Genomic DNA, 21,915 nt, shown 5'->3' with positions numbered 1-21,915 from the left:
AACTTCAAAGAGATCTCACAAAACTTAGCAATTGGGCAACAAAATGGCAAATGAAATTTAATGTGGATAAATGTAAAGTAATGCACATTGGAAAAAATAACCCCAACTATCCATACAATATGGATAGGGGCTAATTTAGCTACAACAAATCAGGAAAAAGTTCTTGGAGTCATCACCTGCATCCCACGTCCAGGATGTTGAACACCACCTGCTGCTCCCGAGAAGGACGCCACCGGAGACGCCCCCGCGAGGATCCAGGACCAGGACGCTGAGCGCCGCCCCGTCGAGAAGGATGCTGCCGGAGGAGCCCCCTAGAGGACTGAGGACCAGGACGCTGAGCGCCACCCCGCCGGAAAAGATGCCGCCGGAGGAGCCCCCCAGAGGACTGAGGACCAGGATGCTGAGCACTGCCCTGCCAGGAAGGATGCCACCAGAGGAGCCCGCCAGATGGAAATAAAGGAGAGAAGGCAATAAAGGAGTTGGAAGAATGGTATGCAAGGCAAGATGAACAGCTACAGAAAACAAAAGCCAACAACCAGGCAGCTGAAGAAGCCTTTGTGAATGATGTGGAAGAAACTTCCCCAGGCACAGAGTGGGAACGTGTGGCTCGGCTCTGTGACTTTAATCCCAAGTCTAGTAAGCAGGCGAAAGATGTGTCCCGCATACGCTCCATCCTTATTTCACTCAAGCAGGCTCCGCTGGTTCGCTGAAGGAAAAGCACAATGGAAACACTACAAATGCAATATCTTAACCTTACTCAGAGAAGCTGTGTGAAGCGGCGGGACCAGGATGCCGATCACTGCTCCGCTGTTCCAGAGAGGGATGCTCCGGAAGGAACAATCACCTCAACCCCACACTCTGAAACTCCTTACCACCCGCCTGTCCGGAGGAGGGCTGCTTGAAGGGGAATAGGCTCCAGAGCCCTAGATCTCAATGCCGCACGCTGTCCTTCCGGACAAAGAGACATCATAGCCAGTGAGTCCAGCACACCCCCAGGAGCAACTTTATTTCCTCAAGATTCTCCACCAGACCCAGAGGAATCACCTGGTGAGTCTGCAGGCACAACAAGGGTCCACCCCATGGAGGATGAGGCAGGGGACAACGACCACATCTACCTCCAGTACCCGCTCCCTACAAGTCTCCTCCTCTGCCCCTTCTGCCTCCCCGTCCACGGATTCCAGACCCTCGGGGTCCTCAGCAAGCACGTTTGCAGGACCTACAACAAACAGATTGCAGCAGCTACACCAGAAAGCAATGCCCCCTTCGAGACCCAAAAGAAATGCAAGTCCCATCATGCCACATGCAAGGGACCCCTCACGATCACGAAGGTGAACCCTGCTGACGTCCTGCAGGCTCCAACCCCGACCCCCACCGATGGTCCAGCTTCAGCACCCCAACCAGCATCCCCACTGTCACAGCAGGTAAGGGGGGACCAACCGCTAATCGAGGAAAGCGCAACCCCCGCCTCGAGGACCGACGATGCCAACAAAAGGACCAGCCCCATCTCCAGAATCCCCATGCTGGACCCTGCTGTGAGGGGGATCACTGCTACCTCCCAGGTCAACCTCCTCACCAGACGCCTCAGCGAGCTCATAAAAAACATCCAGCGCAACACGGCCATGAGACGGTGCAGCGCTCCTGCCTCATGTCGCCCTGCCATACGAGCAACTAACACGCCCCCCCAGGCCACACGGCGAGACCCAGCCGACGGAGGAGCCTCCTCCAGTCCCCAGTTCCCACAGCCGGACCCCGCCCACGGGAAACCCAACACCTCCTCCAAGATTACCCAACGAGCCTCCGACCGCCAAAACCCCCATGCCTCACCAAGGACCCCTCAGCCAGATACCACCTGCAGACAGCTGGATACCACCGGCAGAAGATCTTGAACCATCCCCAGTGCTTCCAAACAGAACCGCGCCCCCACAAAGCCCAGCACCGGTGCTTCCAGAACCCCACTTCCTCCTGGAAGATCCAGCGCTGGCTCGGAGACACCGAGAGTGGCCCCCACCACCACATCAGGACCCCCGCTTCAGGGCCCACCTGAACACCGCTCCCCAGGTCAAGGAACAAGGAGGCCAGAAACTGTCTCTGCAGCACCTGAACCCATGGAGACACTGCAGCAGGAGGAACGACGGCCACGAGCGAGGGTCGCCACACCATGGCAATCCGCCTGGGTGGAAGAATTGGCAAAGGCCGAAGACTTTGAGACCTTCAACAGCCTGATGGACAGATTGACTGCAGAACTCTCTGCAGAAATTACTGCCAGAAGGAAGGAACCCCAGGAGGACTCACAGGCCATGCACAGATTCCCCGTGCTGAGCCATAACAACACCGCCAGAGAACGCAGGAGCAGGCACGTCGGCCGCCGCTATGATCCAGCGGGTGCATCCCCTATACAGAAACTATACACGATGAACCAGCCGAAAACCATGAGAGAGGTCCTCAACAGGACCTCCTCATACTATGCCATCCAGCCTGAGAGACTCCACTCCTACTTCAAGGACGTGTTCAATAATGAGGCTCAGACCGACTTGCGATGCCCAGAGTGCCTTCTCCCGCTACCCTGGATCGACCTCATGGAAGATTTGGAGCGAGATTTCCCCCCCAGGAGGTACAGGCGAGGCTGACAAGGACCAAAAACATCGCCTCTGGAAAAGATGGCATCCACTACCACCCACTGAGGAAGCAAGACCCCAGCTGCTTGGTGCTTGCTGCCATCTTCACCAAATGCAAGCAGTTCCATTGCGTTCCTCGCTCCTGGAAAAAGTCCATGACCGTCCTCATTCACAAAAAAGGAGAACGAGACAACTTCAGCAACTGGAGGCCCATCTCCCTCTGCTCCACCATCTACAAGCTGTACACCAGCTGCCTCGCAGCAAGGATCACGGAGTGGTCAGTTTGCGGGGGTGCTGTCAGCTCAGTCCAGAAGGGTTTCATGTCCTCCCAGGGATGCCACGAGCATAACTTCCTCCTTCAGACGGCCATCCAGGAAGCCAGGAGGTCCAAGAGGCAGTGCGTCGTAGCGTGGCTCGACCTGACCAATGCCTTTGGGTCCATACCCACCACCACATCTTCACCACTCTGGGAGAGTTTGGGATGCCAGCTACCTTCATCCAGATCCTCCAGGACCTCTACAAGGACTGCAACACCACCATCTGTGCCACGGACAGAGAGATGGATGCCATCCCCATCCGCCGCAGCGTGAAACAAGGATGCCCTCTCAGCCCCATCATTTTCAACCTGGCCATGGAACCGCTCATCTGAGCCATCTCCAGCAGCCCGACCGGCTTTGACCTGCATGGCAAGAAAATCAGCATTCTGGCCTACATGGACGATCTGGCCCTGGTCACCGACAGTTCGGAAAGCCTCCAGCAAATGCTTGGCGTCACCAGCCAAGCCGCCGAATGGATGGGCCTGCGTTTCAACCCCAAAAAGTGCACCTCCTCCACATTGACAGTGGCACCAGGGCGCTGGTCCGGCTGTCGCGTTCCTTATCCAGGGCGAGTCCATGACCTCCCTCGAAGAGGGAGAGATATACCAACACTTTGGCACACTCACAGGAGTCCACATCCAGCAGACCCCCGAAGACACCATCGCGGAGATCCTGAGAGATGCAGCCCAAATCGACTCCTCCCTGCTCGCCCCCGGCAAAAGATCAATGCCCTCAACACCTTCCTGATCCCCCATATCTCCTTTGTCCTCGGGGGATCGGCTGTGGCCAAGGTGTCCCTGAACAAGGCCAACAGCACCATCAGACAGCTGGTGAAGAAATGGCTCCACCTTCCCCACAGGGTGTGCACGGACATCATCTACATTTCCCACAGGCAGGGCAGCGCCAACATACCTCGGATGGGTGACCTGTGCGACATGGCGGTGACGACCCATGCCTTCCACCTCCTGTCATTCCCGACCCAACAGTGAGGAGCATCGCACTGGAGGCCATACAGGGCACAGTCAGGAAACGCATCGCCAGGACCCCCTCCAAGCGGGACATCGCCAGTTACCTCAGCGGCTCCCTACAGGCTGAGTTCGGGAGAGAGGGGGGAGACCTGTCCTCTCCCTGGTCCACAATGCCTCGAGAAGTCTGGGTAAGAGGATAGGCTGCTGCTGGAAGTGGTGCAAGGAACGCCAGGAGCTGGGAATACTGGTGCCACGCGTAAAGACCCCAGGCCACACCGTCATCACCTCAACCGCCAAAGCCCTGCTAGAAAGGTCCCTGAAAGACGCCATCTGCTGCCACGACGGTGAGAACCTCAAGCGGAAACCGGACCAGGGCAAGGTGTTCAAGGTGTCCAGCAAGTGAGACACCAGTAACTACTTCCTCCCCGGGGGCAGCTTCACCAAGTTCGCCGACTGGCGGTTCACCCACAGGGCCCGACTCAACTGCGTTCCCCTCAACGGAGCCATCCGCCACGGCAACCAGGACAAACGCCGCAGGAAGTGCGGCTACGTGAATGAGACCCTGCTGCACGTCCTGTGTTGATGCAAGCAGCACTCCAGAGCCTGGTGGCACCACCACAACGCCATCCAAAACCGGCTATTGAAATCCATCCCACCATCCCTGGGAAAGATCACCGTCGACTCCACCATCCCCGGGACAGACAGCCGACTGTGACCCGACATCGTTGTGATGGACACAGAAAAGAAGAAGGTCCTCCTGGTAGACGTCATGGTGTCTTTCGAAAACCATTCACCGGCCTTCCACGAGGCATGAGCACGGAAGGAGTCGAAGTACGCCCTGCTGGCCGAGACCCTGAGAGCCCAGACTATGAAGTCCAGGTACACGCCCTGATCGTGGGAGCCTTGGGCTCATGGGACCCCCGCAATGAGCCAGTTCTGAGAGTGTGTGGGGTTGGTCGACGCTACGCCCGGCTCATGAGACAGCTTATGGTGTCCGACACTATCAGGTGGGACAGAGACATTTATACAAACACATCACCGGACACCGCCAATACCACACTGAGTACTCGAGACAGCCGACCAGGGAAATAACCCACTTCCTTCCCTAACGGACCAAGGGACGCACCCCACCCATGTACCTATCTGCTTTACCGATATTGACTTGGACTCTTTATTCATTCCATGGGTGGCGTACCCGAGCCTATTTATCCACTGACACTTAAAAAACCCTTGCACCCTGTAGACGGGTTGACTCACCACTGCGGCGCCTCCTACTGGTGACTCTGGGGAATTAGCTCAGTCCCAGCTCCGGAGTGCCCTCTGCAGGCTGGTGATCCACCTGTTCAGCCACTACTGGCCCTCGTGTCCCTCCCAGGACCCCAGTGCCCCTTTAACCTTTAACTGGATTTCCTTCCCAGGGGAACCCCACCCTTCTATCCCCGCTTTGCCTCAGTATTGGCTACTGCCAGTCATTGTCTAGCCCCACACCCTGGGGCAGACTGCAGTATCAGCCTACTCATCATAGGCAAAGGGGTTTGGACCTGCTGCCTTTGCCTACCCCTGGGCTGTCCCTTGCAACCCCCAGTACCTTTTGCCCTGTGCTAGGCCGCAGCCTGGGGTTTTCTAGACTGGAGCTTCCCCAGCTCCTCAGCCTTTCCCCAGCCCTGCTTTACCCTAGGTACCTTGTCTCAGTTCCCTGCAGCCAGGCCCATCTCCCTCTACAAACAGAGAGAGACTGTCTGGGCTTCTGGCCTCCCTGGCCTTTTATAGGGGCCAGCTGGGCCTGATTGGAGCATAGCCACAGCTGAGCCTGCTTTCCCCAATCAGCCCAGGCTTGAGAGCAGCAGCTCTCAAACCCTGCCAGGCCGCTTTTAAACCCCTTCAAACCAGGAGCAGGGGTCCACCCTGCTACACACCCCAATCTGGGTCTATGCCGGTTATGCGATATGTATGTATCTTTTCATCCTTGCAAACGATATCTGCAACCCCCCATAACCCAAGCCTGACCCCAGATATACAGTACCTTCCCTCTCAACCTGTGTATATTTCATTTCAAACATTTACTGTAATAAAATTTTTCAATCAGTTCTCTGAAGATGTCCACGCAGTGGGCAGAGGCGGTCAAAAAAGCAAACAGGATGTTAGGAATCATTAAAAATCGGATAGCAAATAAGAAGGTGAATATATTATTGCCCTTATATAAATCTGCATTCAGATGCGGTCGCCTCATCTCAAAAAAGATATACTTGCACTAGAAAAGGTTCAGAGAAGGGCAACTAAAATGATTAGCGGTTTGGAACGGGTCACATATGAGGAGAGATTAAAGAGGCTAGGACTCTTCAGCTTGGAAAAGAGGAGACTAAGGGGGGATATGATAGCAGTATATAAAATCATGAGTGAGGTGGAGAAAGTAGATAAGGAAAAAGTTATTTACTTATTCCCATAATAGAAGAACTATGAGGTCACCAAATGAAATTAATAGGCAGCATGTTTAAAACAAATAAAAGGAAGCTCTTCTTCATGCAGCGCACCGTCAACCTGAGGTTGTGAAGGCTAGGACTGTAACAGCGTTTAAAAGAGAACTGGATAAATTCATGGAGATGAAGTCCATAAATGGCTATTAGCCAGGATGGGTAAGGAATGGTGTCTCTAGCCTCTGTTTGTCAGAGGGTGGAGATGGATGGCAAGAGAGAGATCACTTGATCATTACCTGTTAGGTTCACTCCCTCTGGGGAACCTGGCATTGGTCACTGTCCATAGACAGGATACTGGGCTAGATGGACCTTTGGTCTGACACCGTACGGCCGTTCTTACGTTATGTTCTAGCACCCCTAAGGACAGGACAATTGATTAAATGGAAACCAGGACAGGATGACAGAGGTGTATTGGAATGTTTACATCACAAGATAACACCAATTAAGAATCAGAGGGGTAGCCGTATTAGTCTGGATCTGGATCTTTGTTGCCTTTACCAATTAAGAAGTAACCGGTCATAAACTGACACTGCAAAATCCATAGACTTCAACAGAGAAAAAGAACTATAAGAACAGGCTGCTTTGCCATGGGACTTTGGGTTCGTCCTGCCACACTCTAGGAGCATCGGATCGCGACTAACAGAGCCTGGCTCCCCTCTGCGACCAATCTGGCTGGCCACTAGATTGATCCAGACTCTGGACTGGTAACTATAAACATCGATTGACAGGACTCTGTGCATGGTGTGTGTAACTGAAAAGCATATGCTAGCTGCTGTATTCTTAATAAATGCAGCGTTTTTGTCTTCTCCCCTAAAAAAGATCCCGTGTGCTTCGTACAGCGTGTGCTTCGTACAGCGTTAACACCGTCTTCATTCACACCAGCAAATACTGTATTGATCGTTTCTTTGTGGCGCAATCAGACAAAACACAAGGAGAGTATAAGGCAGCATTATTACACTATGACGTATGGTGCTGACTGCATTGAGCCAATTGGCAGTTAGTTCCATTTCACAAAGCGCAGTTATATTGGGTGAAAAGATTAGATTCAGCTACTGAATCAATATTAAGACAGATGCACATGAATCTTTTTGTTTTTGATGCTTAGAGTTCCAAATGAAATGGTCCCAGCTCAGCTATGTAAATAAAATGAAACCATATTCACCATATCGATATACGTTTTTTGTCTTCTGCTAGAAGAATAACATGATGAATTACAAGTGTTATTTCCCCAGCTTATCTTCTTTCCTCTAAGGATTTCAAATCATTTTCCTCATATTAATTACACATCACAACACCGCTTTGAGGTAGGTGACTTGTTATGCCCATGCTACAGACTGGTAGTTTGAAATACAGAACGGTAAGCAACATGTCCCAAACTCAGTGGTAGAAATAGAAAAAGAACTGAGGAACCAGGACTCTCAGTCCTCAGCCACTAAACAGGCTCTTTCATTTCAGCAGGAAAGATGTCTCACTGGGACATCCAGAGCTGGCTGAAGTTCTCTGGATTTTGAGTTTGATGTTTGTGGTTTTTTAACCAACCAACTCTGAAAAGCAATGTAGGAACTGTCACACCAAGGAAACTGGTGGGGGGAGGGGGTGTTTTGTTTTTAGAACTACAAATTAAAGATTTCAAACATATATTTTAATAGATAATTATATGAAAACATATGTAACCATTAAAATGAGCTAGTAAAAAGAACTGACACTAAAAAACTTAGAGACCATTCTGCACCCCTATAATGTGGGACAACGGCTACCCTGAATGCAGGATTTAGCCCTAGTAAGAGCACATTTAAACCAGTCAGGGCTTCATAGTTTCCAGTAAGAGGGTTCCTATCTAAGAAACATCTCCTACAAGCCTGGTTCTATTCCCTCCTGAACCAGCTACCTCCAAGTCCCCCGGTGGAGCCAGAACTTACGCTGCTGGAGCCCTACAACTTGACATGCTCTGAGAGGATCTGGATCTAGGTATTGAATAAGGAAGTTATATTTTGGCTTAGAGAGAGCTGTGTTGCAATACTGATGTGCAGGAGTTTATTCCCAATATTGTTACTTCCAGACAGGCCATGCTATTGCAATGCTCTTTAAAGTCAGCAAGGCTCAGGACCATTCTGATTGTTAGTGGCAACAAAATCAATAGCTAAGGATATGCTACATGAGCTTACATTTAGAAGCACATTAGTGGTCTCTCTGGTTGGAGCCTGGTTGCTGTGGTCTGGTAATACAAATACAAATAGGGACATTTCCCCATCATCTGAATACAGCACATAAAGTTCGCTCTAGAGAATGTTGCTCTCCACAGAATAAACACAACAAGGTTGGTGGCAATACCCATAGCACAAGGTCTGAGGAGGGGAGGCCAAAACCCAGACCAACCCCAGCCAGCAGAACTCCTTGTTCTCTTGTCCCAGGAGCCAGGATGAGAAGGAGGTCAGAGAAGGCCCAGCTTAACCAAGCTCTTTAAGACCTAGGTCAGGCTGGGGCCCAGGGACCTTCAACCCAGAGCAGTTAGCACAGCTCTTGCCCCTTCTCTCGGTCTTGCTCTGCGTCCTTTTCCTGTTTAAATGTAGCCCCAACTCCCTGATGGCACTCGGGCTGTTTTGTACGTAAGCTTCAGGCTACCCCTGCCCCACACACCGGTCTGCCTCAGCCCTGGGTTGGATTCATTGCTTCCTGAGGGAGAGAAAAACGGGTCACATTCTGTTGATTCCAATAGGTTCGATCAAGTGCAGAATTTGACCCAAAATCTTATTCAGTTCTTGGCCTCTGATGAGACTGTCAAAAGAGGGATGCTACACCACCACTTGGGAAGAAAGAAAATGCCAGCTAGCCTGGTGGGTTTGGGGACGTGGACATGCATCCAACAAGAGTTGAAACAAGTTCACTAACCTATTGCTCAAACATGAGATGGCCTTTCAAACACTGTCACCATGGGCTGGATTTGAACTAGAGGTGAGAGGAACTAGAGTGCCACTAGTTCTCTCTCTAAGCAATGCAAAGAACTATTTTTGATCCTACAAATTGTGGCTAAGTCTTTAGAATAGCATGCAGACAGCCATTTATTCATCCAAATTGTGCTGTCTGATTTGTGCTCTCTTTAGGGTTCATTCAGGTATTCTTTCACCTCTCATGAAATGTCAATGGGACTTGGGCACCTAAGTGCCCAGGTCACTTTTGAAATATACACTTTACAAAATTGTACCTTCAATCCACTTAAAAATGAACACTAAAGATCTTCCCGTTTGACCTGCCAAACAGGCAGTAATGCCTACATGAAACCTGTTTACAGTCTGCATTAGAAATTAATCCCGCAACCTGTTAATTCAGTTATCAGCATGGGCCACATTGTTTACTGTCTAGCTAGCCTGTCCCCTATTACGATTTGCTTTTCAAATTCAATCAATCCTGAAATGTTAAAAACGTGCACATTTGCTCCAGTAATTACTGCCAGCTCCAGCATGTCTATCTTTGTGCACACTGAGTGCAAAGAGATTTTCTAGTTCCATTTTATCTTTGTAGCAATGATTTCACTCTAGCTTTTTAAGACTTTTCAGTGTCCTCTCAGGTTGCAACAAGATGAAAAAAGTGAGCAATGCTAAAAGAATAAGATGTATCTCTCAAGGTCAAAACTCCTTAGAAGAGCATGCAGAGATGACCACATTCCTACCTGCAGGGAAGTCATGTTGAATAGAAGTATAAATGCCTCAAACCCTCACATAAGAATGCACTGAGAATGGCAGAAATTAAAGAATGCATTGGGATGAATGTACATTCACTGTCCCACTCCGAGAGTGTGGGCTGCGGCAGGCCAGGGCACGTGTGCAGACAGGGAGCCAATTAGGGAAGGGCTTATTGTGAGTCAATCAGGGCCAGGCTCAGCCCTATAAGAAGGCTGCCCAGGAAGGGAGTGGTCAGTCTGTCCCAGGCCTTCGAGATGGGAAGGTCAGTCTCCAAGGGTGGGAGACTAGCACTGTGGACAGTGCCGTGTTGGCCAGACTCAGGGAGCAAAAGGGAACTCCAGCCCCGTGTCTGCCAGGCTGCAGGTCCTGAAGGCAAGGGCCTAGCGGGTGCAAGGGCCGAAGGGGAAGCGGCCCGGGGAAGCAGACAGATGAGGGGAGAGGAGGAGGACAGCGAGGCTGCCGCCAGAGGGTCCCTGGGCCCGGACCCAGAGTAGAGGGCGGGCCTGAGTCCCCCTCTTCTCCCTCTGCTGTACACCCCGCCATCGGCCATGGGGAGCGGCCATCACAGACTATGCCAGATCCCTGACTGGAGGAATTAGACTTTGAGGTGTGTGGTTGGGCATTGTGGCTGGTTCATAGGAACTGCTGCTCAACACCCCCCCACACACCCCGGATGGGGGTGTGGATGGACTATGGGGCACTTCTGGAGGGCAGTGGCCCGGAGAGGATCCACTGAGCGGGGAGCAACACGGGTCCAGACACCCTGAGGGCAAGATGACGGACGGTACACCACCAGGAGGGGGCGCTCCACTGGACAGAACTAATTCCCAGACAACCAGCAGGAGGCGCCAGGTGGTATATCCCAACCCATTACAGTGCAGTCAAGAAAAACAGATCATAACAAACTAACAGATAACTTGAAGATTATAGCAGACATCTTATTGTTTTAGCGATGAAGCCAATTTCCAGTGGAAGGCACTACCAACTATGCATTTATTTTAATTGAGGTAAAGGTACATTGTTCACTGAAGGAAAGAAGTTACTTCTGAATTAAGTTTAGTTAAAATTGTTTAACTGTAAGGTCAGAGCTTCACTACACCCGCTTGGTAATATGTCACAAATATTGCTTACATTCATTTATGTACAATGAACTAGAGATGAGCTGGGACAAATTCCCAAACTTTAGGTATGTTCAGAACCAGATCTAGATCCAAATTCTGTTACTCTGAATTCTATTTTGGGCTGAACTGCAATCCCAGATGAGAACACCCTCAAACTTTAATAAAGTTGCACTCAGATTCTTAATGTGCAGTTTGGGCCCATTTCTCATGTACAAATTCCACTAGAATTCCCAGAGGACTCAAACATTTGTATGCAGGAATCCTATCTGTGTCCATTATTTTCTCATGGGGATTTGTGAGCTCAGGATTATTGACAGGTAAATCTCAAAAGGGTCCCAAAACATTCCAAAGCAGAGATGTCTACTCAAAGCTTAACCTATTTGCTCTGGTTATTGGATTGGAAAAATCACAAAAACAGTCTTGTGTGTGAGATTCCCCAGACTTCCCAGAAATACAATGACAGTGTTCTTGTGGTACCTGTTCTTTAGCACATGCACTTCCAGTCCAATGAAAAACTACACATGAAATGGACGACAAAGAGTTGGGTCCAACCTACAAAACAGGGAGTTCACAATCCAAACCTAAGGGGCAGAGTGTTCAGATCTGGGGGTTGATTCAAGCCCATCTCCAGAAAAAAAATGATGACTGAATATTTCCAGATCTCAAAGATTCAGGTGCAGTTCAAAGTTTGGTCACAGGTTCAGGTAGGTTCTTATTTTCTCCAAACCTGTTAGCTCACTCATTCCTGTTCAAGACTTAAAACTGTGTGCACAGTAAAATTGAGACCTTAAAAAGAGCAACTCTGAGCAGACATTTCTGAAACAGTTGTATGACCATTAGAGTGTGCTCTGCCTCTATTGCTATGCATTTTAGCCACGGCACTGCAGCAAGTACAGAAAGGGAAATGCATTAACTGAGCCGAGTACAAAGGGCATGATTCCCTGGTAACTTTAAGGCATAGCACCCATCAACAGCTGGATCTTGGCAGCACATCTATCATGAAGCAACAAAGAATCCTGTGGCACCTTACAGACTAACAGACGTATTGGAGCATGAGCTTCATGGTGAATACCCACTTCATCAGATGCATGACGATTCACCCACGAAAGCTATGCCCGCCGAAAGCTTATGCTCCGGCCGGGGGACGGTGAGCCGTGGGCAGCTTGCCTGGCGGCTGGGACCCAGTCTTGGGGGTCCAGATCCTTTTTTCAAAAAAAAAAAAATTTTTTTTTGCGCTCCGGGGACCGGGGTGACCTTCCAGCACTCCCCAGAGCCTCTGGGCAAATTTTGAAAAAAAGTTCCATGGGCCAGATCCAAATGGCCGGGAATCAGTCCCTGGCTGGGAAGGGTGCGCCCTGGGCTGCTTGCCTGGCGGCCGGGTCCCGGTCTTAGGGGGTGTGATCCGTTCCCACCCCCAAGTGTTCCAATGGCTCCCACCTGCCCGGGAGGGACCTGTGGGTCGTGCCCAGCCTGGGGAACCATGGTGTGGGGAGCTGTCCGATCACCCTGGGCCACCAGTTCCACCCGGAGGACCAGGGCTGAAAATTCTTCTGTCCTTCCCGCCACCAGGTCAACCCGGAGCCCCGACCACGGTGGGAACCGGGTTGACCTGGGTGGCCAGTGATCTCGCCGGCTGGCCACCAGGTCAACGTGGTTCTCCATTTGCAGGTTGGGTCTCCGGTTGACCTGGTGGCCGGTTTGCTTTCCTACCCACACCGAGGGCAGCGCAGCAGCACTCCTGAGGACCTCTGAGGGGGCTTAATAGTCCAGCCGGAGCAGGTCTGGGGAGAGGCTTAATATCTGACCCTGGTGGTTTGGGGATGGCGGGAAGGTTTAATAATCATTCCCAGGCGGTCCGGGAAGGCTTAACAGTCGTCCCCCGGGCTCTCCAGGGGAAATTTTTCAAAGTCCCTTCCCGGCCCCCGGGTCAACCCGGTTCTCCCTTCTGCCATCGGAGCTCCAGCCGGGGACGGTGAGCCCTGGGCAGCTTGCCTGGTGGCCAGGACTCAGTCTAGGCTGCCCCGTTCTTTTTTTTTTTCAAATAAATAAAATTCGGGGGAGCTCCGGGGACCAGGCTGTCCTTCTGGCACCCCCTGGCAGCGTCGGGGAAAGTTTTTTGGGGAAAAATAATTACTTCCATGAGCCTGATCAGTACTACCGGGAGGAAGTCTGGGGCTGCGGCTGGCGATGGTGAATCCAAGGTGACTTGCCAAAAGCCGCGCCCCGCTCTCGCGGCCCTGATCCTTATTTTTTTTCTTCAAGGTAATCTCAACTTTTTCCACTGAGCCGGCCACCAGGTCAACCCAGTTCTCCCTTCAGCCGTTGGAGCTCCAGCAGGGGATGGTGAGCCCTGGGCAGCTTGCCTAGTGGCCAGGACCTGGTCTTGGAGGTCCCGATCATTTTTTTTTTTCAAAAAAAAATTTTGGGGGGGGGAGGGTCGGGGGACCAGGGTGAACTTGTAGCACTCCCCAGAATCTCTGGGCAAATTCTGAATAAATAAACAAACAAACTTCCAGGGTTTGGATCCTAACGGCCGGGAGGCAGTCTCTCTCTGCGGGTTGTATACCAACTGGAGATAAAGTATAAAATGCTGCAAATCAGCTCAGTCTGGGCTGACCACCGGAGGGGAAGGACGCACACTGCTAGCTCCTGCCGAGGGAGGGCCTGTGAGCCAGGATCCGGGAGTCAGCCAAGCTGAGGCACTACCTGAAACCCTGTCAGAGGGTGGCCCAGAGGAGGAACTGACAGGAGGACCCTTCGTCACAGAGGTACTGTCATTCCCAGTAGCAAGTAACCCAGGGGAACTATAGAGATAAATGGTGTTAAAGCTGTATTGATCTCCGCTGAGCGAGTGGCAAGGAAAGCTTGCCGCTACCATGGCCCTGGGTTGGCGCTCAGTGGAGAGGGCGGGCCCGAGCGCCTCTACCCCCTCACCGTGAGGGTTTATATGGACTCTGGCCGCTAGGCCGCATTACCCCACTCGAAGGGAGGGTTACATGGACCCTAGCCACTAGGCAATGGTACCCCACTCAAAAGGGGGTTTATATGGACCCTAGCACTAGGCCGTGCTACTGCTCCAGACAGGGGGACAGTAGAGAAGATGGCCGAGAGGCTGTACCAGGCAGAGGGGCAGCCACAAGGACTGGAGAGTGGTGAGGCATGGACACCCCATCCTATGCCTGCCAGAAGAGGGCGCTGCGGTGACAGGCCCATCACAACTGGTGGAGAATGCAAGCATCGATCAGGGCCTGAGACAAGGACCCAGATGCTCAAAATGGACTCCAAGAAGCTTTTGAAATGGCTGCTGGAGAACCAACAGTAGCAGGCGCCGCAACAGCAACACCAGCAGTTAGCCACACAACAGCAGTTACAAGCGGTGCAGCAACAAGAGCAACAACAGCAACAGCAACAGCTGATTCAGGAGCTGACAGACCAACAACAGGCTAACCTGGAGCAACTGGTTCAGCGGATGGCAACGCTAATAGGACAGGCACCAAGTCATCCCCCCCTCTCCGGGAGCAGTAGAGGGCAGCTCCAGTGAGGGGCTCGGAGGACTATCAGTGCGCCGAATGAAGATGGAGCTGGGGAATGACCCCGAGACCTTCCTGGTGACTTTTGAGCGGGTTGCAACCGCCGTACAATGGCCTCCCACACATTGGGCCACTATTCTAGCCCCCTACCTGACAGGCCCAGCTCAAGCAACATACCGTAACCTCAAGCCCCGGGATGCCCTGGACTATTCGAAGGTCAAGGCCGCCATCTTAGACCAAACCGGCGTCAGCCCCGAGACTTACTGACAGTGACTCCGCAGAGAAAGGTACATGCCGGGAGCCAGACCACGTGCCGTCACCCAGCGGATCCGCGACCTCTGCTGGAGGTGGTTAGAAACCGAACAACAGACGAGTGTCCAAGTAGCCGAGGCCGTGGCATTAGAACAGTTCCTGCAGACCCTTCCCACCGGCAGGAAAGAGTGGGTACAGAGACATCGCCCGAGGACCCTCGCAGAGGCAACCTCCCTGATGGAGGATTATCTGACAGCAGAGGGAGAACTGAAGACCGGCTCCAAGGGGGTGGGGGGATCGGGTGAACGGAACCTGAACCCAGGCTGGGGGGCCCGTAAGGTGGACGGGGGAGGCCCCTGTCGGTACACCCAGACATCAGGGAAATATGCGACCCACGGTGCCAAGGACCCACCCGGTGCAAACCTCATATGGAGCCAAGATGACGCACTGGGGAGGTAGAGTAGCCCCCGCCATACCCCGACCGAAGAAGGGACGCAGGACCGGTGTTATGAGTGTGGACAGATAGGGCACTTCCAGAAGGAGTGCCCGTACATGGATTATAATTATGGGCAGGTCTGGACTGCTGGTCACCGGGCCTGGATGTGGGAGCCAGGGAAAATAGTCATACTGGTGAACAGGTGGGATGGCTACCTGGGCCTTGGTGCACTCAGGGTGTAGCCAGACGGTCATCCGGGCCGCGCTGATAGAGCCTTCCGGTCCCACCAGGGCCCCCCATCAGCCTACAGTGTATTCACGGGGATGTGAAGCCAGATTCCACCATCTGGGTGCAGCTCGAAGTGGCTCGGCACCAAGTGCAGCATCTAGTCGAGGTAGCCCCAAAGTTGGCTTACCCAGTGATCCTGGGACGTGACTGGCCAGGCTTTGCTGACCTCCTCCAGGAGTGGGGTACATGCCCCCCGGGAAGAAAAGTGGGGGGTGTGCTAGAAGGCCGGGATTAATAGGCCAGCCAGTGGCGGACGACCCCCTGGAGGGGCCCTCAGGGAATCCTGAAATAGAGGAATGGAGCCAAACCCCTACCAAAGCCCCAACAGAAGAAGGCCATGAATGGCTGGATGTAGACGCCGACTTCCTGGAAGAACAACGGAGGGATACCACCCTCAGTCGGGCCTGGGAGCAGGAGACAGGATCCCCTGGGGAGGAAGGCTTGCCCCTATGACGGCAGCAAGGACCCCGATTTGAAATCCACCATGACTTACTCTATTGGGTAGTCCAGGCACCACAGACAAAAGAAGACCTGCACCAACTGTTGGTCCCACGGCGGTTATGACAGAACTTGCTCCACTTGGCTCACTCAGTGCCATGGGCAGGGCACCTGGGGAGGGAGAAAACACTGCAATGGGTGGCCTAGAGGTTCTTCTAGCCAGGCATCCATAGGGAGGTACGGGACTACTGCACTTCCTGCCCCGAATGCCAGAAGACTGGCCCAAAAGGCGTACCAAAAGCCCCCCTTGTGCCCTTGCCAGTGATTGGGACACCCTTTGAACGGACAGGCTTGGACTTAGTGGGGCCCTTGGAGAAGAGTAGCTCAGGCAACAAGTACATCCTGGTCGTGGTCGACTACGCAACGCGGTACCCAGGACGGTACCACCATGGACCTCCACGGCTCCGATCATCGCCAATGAGCTCTTTCAGATCTTCGCACGCATCAGCCTGCCATGAGAGATACTAACGGACCAAGGGACTAATGTAACTTCTAGACTAATGGCAGAATTGTGCCATCTGCTTAATATCTGGGCGCTTAAGACCTCGGTCTACCAGGTCTTAGATGAATGGGTTGGCAGAGAGATTTAATGGCACCTTGAAAGCCATGCTAAGGAAGTCCGTGGATGACAATCCCCAGCATTGGGATAAATTGCTCCCAGCACTACTCTTTGCCGTGCGAGAGGTGCCACAGGCTTCCACAGGGTTCTTCCTTTTCGAACTCCTTTATGGGAGGAAGCCCCAGAGAATTCTAGACCTCCTAAAAGAAACCTGGGAGGAGCAAGAGACCCACGTCCGAGGAACCATCCAGTACATTCTCTACCTGTGGGAGCAGCCTGAGACTTGGGAGCCCTGGCTCGAGAGAACCTGGTGAAAGCCCAACGAAACCAAGAGGCTCAATATAACAAAGGGCCAAGATGAGAAGTTTTGAGCCTGGGGACCGTGTCCTCTTGTTGCTTCCTTCCTCAGAGTTAAGCTACTAGCCAAGTGGCAAGGCCCCTTCGAGGTGACCTGACACATCGGGCCCGTAGATTACGAAGTGCGAATGTCGGGGCAAAGGACGGACACTCAGGTCTACCACGTGAACCTCCTCAAAGCCTGGAGAGGGATGAGGACTGCCCCGTACCCTCCAGAACCCAAGTTAGGGCTGTTGGCGGGGGAACCTGGGGAGCCAGGAGCAGCAGCCATAGGCCCAGAGCTCGACCTGGGCCAGCAAGAGCAGGTACAGTGACTGATTTCAGCGTTCCCCAGAGTCCTATCAACACAGCTTGGGAAGACCACGCTGACCAGCCACCATATCACCACCGTCCCCAGCCACAAATTAAGGGAGACCTGCCACCCACTCCCCAGGAAGATGTGGGAGACGGTGAGGAGAGAGCTCAACATGATGTTGGCCCTGGGGGTGTTCGAAGAGTCGCAAAGTGAATGGCTGAGTCCTACAGTACTAGTTCCGAAGCCAGATGGAACAGTCAGATTCTGTATCAACTTCCGCAAGGTGAACGCGATCTCACGTTTCGATGCCTACCCCATGCCCCAGGGAGATGAGCTGCTGGAGCGATCAGGCAAGGCAGAATTCATCTCCACCCTAGACCTAACCACAGGATATTGGCAGATCCTGTTGACACCAGCCTCCTGCGAGAAGACAGCATTCCCAGCGCCATTTGGCCTCTACCAGTTTACAATGATGCCTTTTGGGTTGCATGGGGCTGCGGCTACCTTCCAGAGGCTCATGAATCAAGTATTGAGCCCCCACAGCGTGTCATCTACAGCGCCAACTGGGAGGAACACCTCCAGCATCTCGCCAAGGTGCTACAAACACTGGGCAAAGCAGGTCTCACCGCAAACCCAGCCAAATGTCACTGGGGCCAAAAAGAAGCGACCTACCTGGGCTATATGGTGGGTTGAGGGAAAATCCGCCCTTTGGTAGGTAAGGTGGAAGCCTTGAAGAACTATCCAACTCCCACAACCAAAAGACAAGTACGACAGTTCTTAGGGCTGGCCGCAAACTATCGTTGCTTTGTGCCTGACTTTGCCACGCTCGCCGCCCCCTGACAAATTTGTCGCAAAGCTCCCAGCCATGGAGGATCCAGTGGACGGAGGACTGTGAGAAGGCCTTTTGCGCCCTGCGGGAGCGACTCACACTGGATCCAATACTGTTCCAACCCAACTTCACAAGGCCCTTTATCCTCAAGACTGATGCCTCAGAGATAGGGCTGGAGGCCATACTATCTCAAGAGGAGGGGGGAGAACACCACCCCATTTTGTATCTGAGCCACAAGCTGTTTCCCCAAGAGACCCAATATTCCACCATAGAATGGGAGGCCCTGGCACTGAAGTGGGCAGTCGAGGCGCTGAGGTACTATCTATTAGGGAACCCCTTCTCGTTGGTAACAGACCACATACCCCTCAGGTGGATTAACAGCATGAAGGACTCAAACACACGAATCATGCGGTGGTACATGTCCCTCCAACCCTACTCCTTCTGTGTGTTACACCAGCCGGGAAAGGCTCATGGGAATGAAGACTTCTTTTCCCGAGTCGGGGAAGAGGAGATGGAGGAGACGGCCAAGGGTCAGCTGTCCCAAGCAGCTGTCTTAAGTGGGAGGGTGTGTGACGGGGCAGAGCAGCCCGCACTGGTATAGCAGGAGTTAACCCTTCCTTCCTAGCAGAGGAAGCCATGTCCCGGAAGCTCTGCTGGGCATGCTCCAACTGGAGATTGGATATAAAAGGCTGCAGATCAGCTCAGTCTGGGCTGACTGCCGGAGGGGAAGGACGCACACCGCTAGCTCCTGCAGATGGAGGGCCTGTGAGCCAGGATCCGGGAGTCAGCCAAGCAGAGGCACTACCTGAGACCCTGACAGAGGGCGGCCCAGGGGAGAAACCGACCAGAGGACCCCTTATCACAGAGGTACTGTCGTTCCTCGTAGGAAGTGACCCAGGGGAACTATAAACGTTATAGCTGTATAGACACTCGACATGTTGCACGCGGATCCCTGCTAAGCAAGTGGCAAGGAAAGCTTGCCACTGCTAGAGCCCTGGGTTGGGGCTCGGTGGAGAGGGCGGGCCCGAGCCCTCCTACCCCCTTACCCCCAAACTGTGAGGGTTTATATGGACTCTGGCCACTAGGCCACGTTACCCTGCCCAAAAGGGTGTTTGTATAGACTCTGGCCGCTAGACCACACTACCCCTTTCGAAAGGAGGTTGGTATGGACTCTAGCTGCTAGGCTGCGTTACCCCACTCAAAAGAGGGTGTACTCTGGCCACTAGGCCGCACTACCCCATTTGAAAGGGGGTTTGTATGGACTCTGGCCACTAGGCCACGTTACCCCTCTTGAAGGGGGGGGGGGTTATATGGACTCTGGCCACTAGGCCGCGATACCCCGCTTGAAAGGGGGTTTATATGGACTCTGGCCGTTAGGTCGTGCTACTGCTCCAGACAGGGGGACAGTAGAGAAGATGGCCGAGAGGCTGTAACAGGCAGAGGGGCAGCCACAAGGACGGGAGAGTGGTGAGGCATGGACACGCCATCCTACCCCTGTCACAAGGGGGCGCTGCGGTGACAGGCCCACCACACTCCTCCTTAGCTCAAATATGTTTCTCTAACATTTTGAGATGACCATGTAATGGCAAATATCCATTCACATTGAGATCTAGCAAGGGACTATGACTGGGGCTTTCAAAGGGGATTAATAAATTAGGGAACAAACTACTTAAATTCCAGCCTATTTAAGCCAGTCTGTAAAGCTTATTTTGAATTAGACAACTGAAGAGAACAGAGCCATTGTTGCTAACTTGTCTCAGTTAATTTTCATATATTAGCTGAGTAGGTGCAATATCTCTGTGCTTAGAACAATGACTCATTTAAGATAGAATAATTATTTTTAGGCAGACTAATTCTTATACACAAGTTATACAGCTGATACAAAGTAGCACCAGGGTGACCCGAGACAACTCTGTTATCGAGTTGACTGTCAAACCATGGTTGGGGTGGGGGGTGTAGATTTTTGTTTTGGCTTTTTTGTTGTTTTTAAATCAAAGTGTGTTTGCATATTTCTTAGGTATCCATGCCACACACCCATTGGAGTTAATGGAAAAATCCCAATCAGCTTCAGTGGGAGCAGGACGAGGATACTTATATTGAAAATATAAGTGACCAGAAGACCCTGTGATAGCATCCATAAAACACTCAAGTCGAGTCTATGGGCCAGATTCTCAGCAGCTGGAAATGGATGTAGCTCCATTGACTTTACTGAAGGATCTATAGGATATGCCAATTTACACCAGTTGAGGATCTGCCCCTGTATGTCCTATAGGAGCGATAGGGCCAGATCTTCAGAAGGTGTAAATTAGCAGCTCTGTCATCTTTGGTTCCAAAAATATTCACACTGAATTAAGAATTTTTTTCCTACCAAAGTGTTCCTCAGATCACTCCATTACCTGGTAACCAATGGCTTTAGTTTTCAGACTTCGGACACCCGTTTGAATAATTTAAAATAGAAACTGCTGCTCCATGGTGGAGGTGGTGTGACTATTTATCTATTTATTAAAATATTTATCTATTTATCACTAATGCTGCAGAGGCATGTGAGGCAAGTTGTTCTTCTTCAAGTGATTGCTCCTGTGTATTCCACAGTAGGTGTGCGTACTCACCACATGCACTAGTGCCAGAAGTTTTTCCCTTAGCAGTACCTGTAGTGAGGGAGCCACGCTGTGATCCCTGGAGTGGCACCTCTATATTGCGCTATATGGGGAGCTGCATGCTCCCCCCACCCTCAGTTCCTTCTTGCCGCCCGTGAAGTTAATCGGAACTTGTACTGCAGCTTTGCTGCAGTATCTTCCTTAGTAGTATGATCTTAGACCGTTACTAGTTTCTCAAGTTAGTAGCCTGACTCGGGGCATGCCCCAAGCTTCAAGTCGTGCGACTCCTGTCTCAATTCCATGCCCAGAAGCGATCCACACTCCGCGTGTCTTCGCTGTCAAGGCAAGACTCATATAAGTGAGTGCTGTAAAATGTGTAAGTCCTTTAAACCTTGGACTAAAGGCGAGTGTTACATTTGACTCTGCGCTCTGCTTATGGAGTCGGCTCTGGCCCTGGCACCAGTGCGCCAACCCGACTCAGCACCAGGCACTGCGTCCTCGGTACGGAGCGAGGCCCCATCCACCAGTCGGCACTGCTCCCCTGCTAAGAAGCAAGGCAAGACCCAGCGGCGCCGGGACAAGGACAGGAGTGAGGCCGGACCCGAGTTGGGAAACCCGCAATCCCCCTTGGAACCCAGACCTCTGACTCGACAAGGTGGCTCAGGCAGAGCATGACATCCTCCTCATGCCGGTACCGAGCAGGCCACCTGAATTGAAGCCCCGGTCCTGAGGAAAGTCGCTGCTGGGCACCCAGGAGCCCTCACTGGCCAGGTGGGAGGTTGAGATCTCTGCTCAATCCGTGGGACATTCTGTAGCCTGTGTCACGTTCCCACTCCATTGTCAGGGTCACCTGGGAGCGAATCGCCGGAGTCTTCCTCGGTTCATAAGGGCTGCAGGCACCAGGATAGAAAGCATCGATGCTCCTCATCCAGCCGCAGTGATAGCAGGTTATGCCGCCATTGGCATCACTAATCATACCACAGCGCGCACCATGCTTGGAGTGCAACCCAACAGTCATCGGCATCGATGCGTCATAGCCACAGTCACCGACAGGATTCCAGAAATTGCACCTCCGGCGTTTAGGTCTCGTTGTTGAGGT

The 21,915-nt window shown here is 52.4% G+C and overlaps 1 long non-coding RNA gene across 1 annotated transcript; it reads right to left on the bottom strand.

The window, feature by feature from the left end:
* Positions 1-504: 504 nt before the first annotated feature.
* Positions 505-20,653, bottom strand: LOC120375546. Its single transcript, XR_005586609.1, has 3 exons — positions 20,616-20,653; positions 16,175-16,290; positions 505-706 (listed from the first exon to the last, which is right to left on the bottom strand). It is a non-coding gene; the product is annotated as an uncharacterized LOC120375546 (long non-coding RNA).
* Between the last annotated feature and the right edge of the window lie 1,262 nt (positions 20,654-21,915).

This window comes from Mauremys reevesii, linkage group 12 (genome assembly GCF_016161935.1).
Source record: "Mauremys reevesii isolate NIE-2019 linkage group 12, ASM1616193v1, whole genome shotgun sequence".
In the NCBI taxonomy this organism is placed as follows: Eukaryota; Metazoa; Chordata; order Testudines; family Geoemydidae; genus Mauremys; species Mauremys reevesii.
This window is presented reverse-complemented; position numbering and strand designations above follow the sequence as displayed.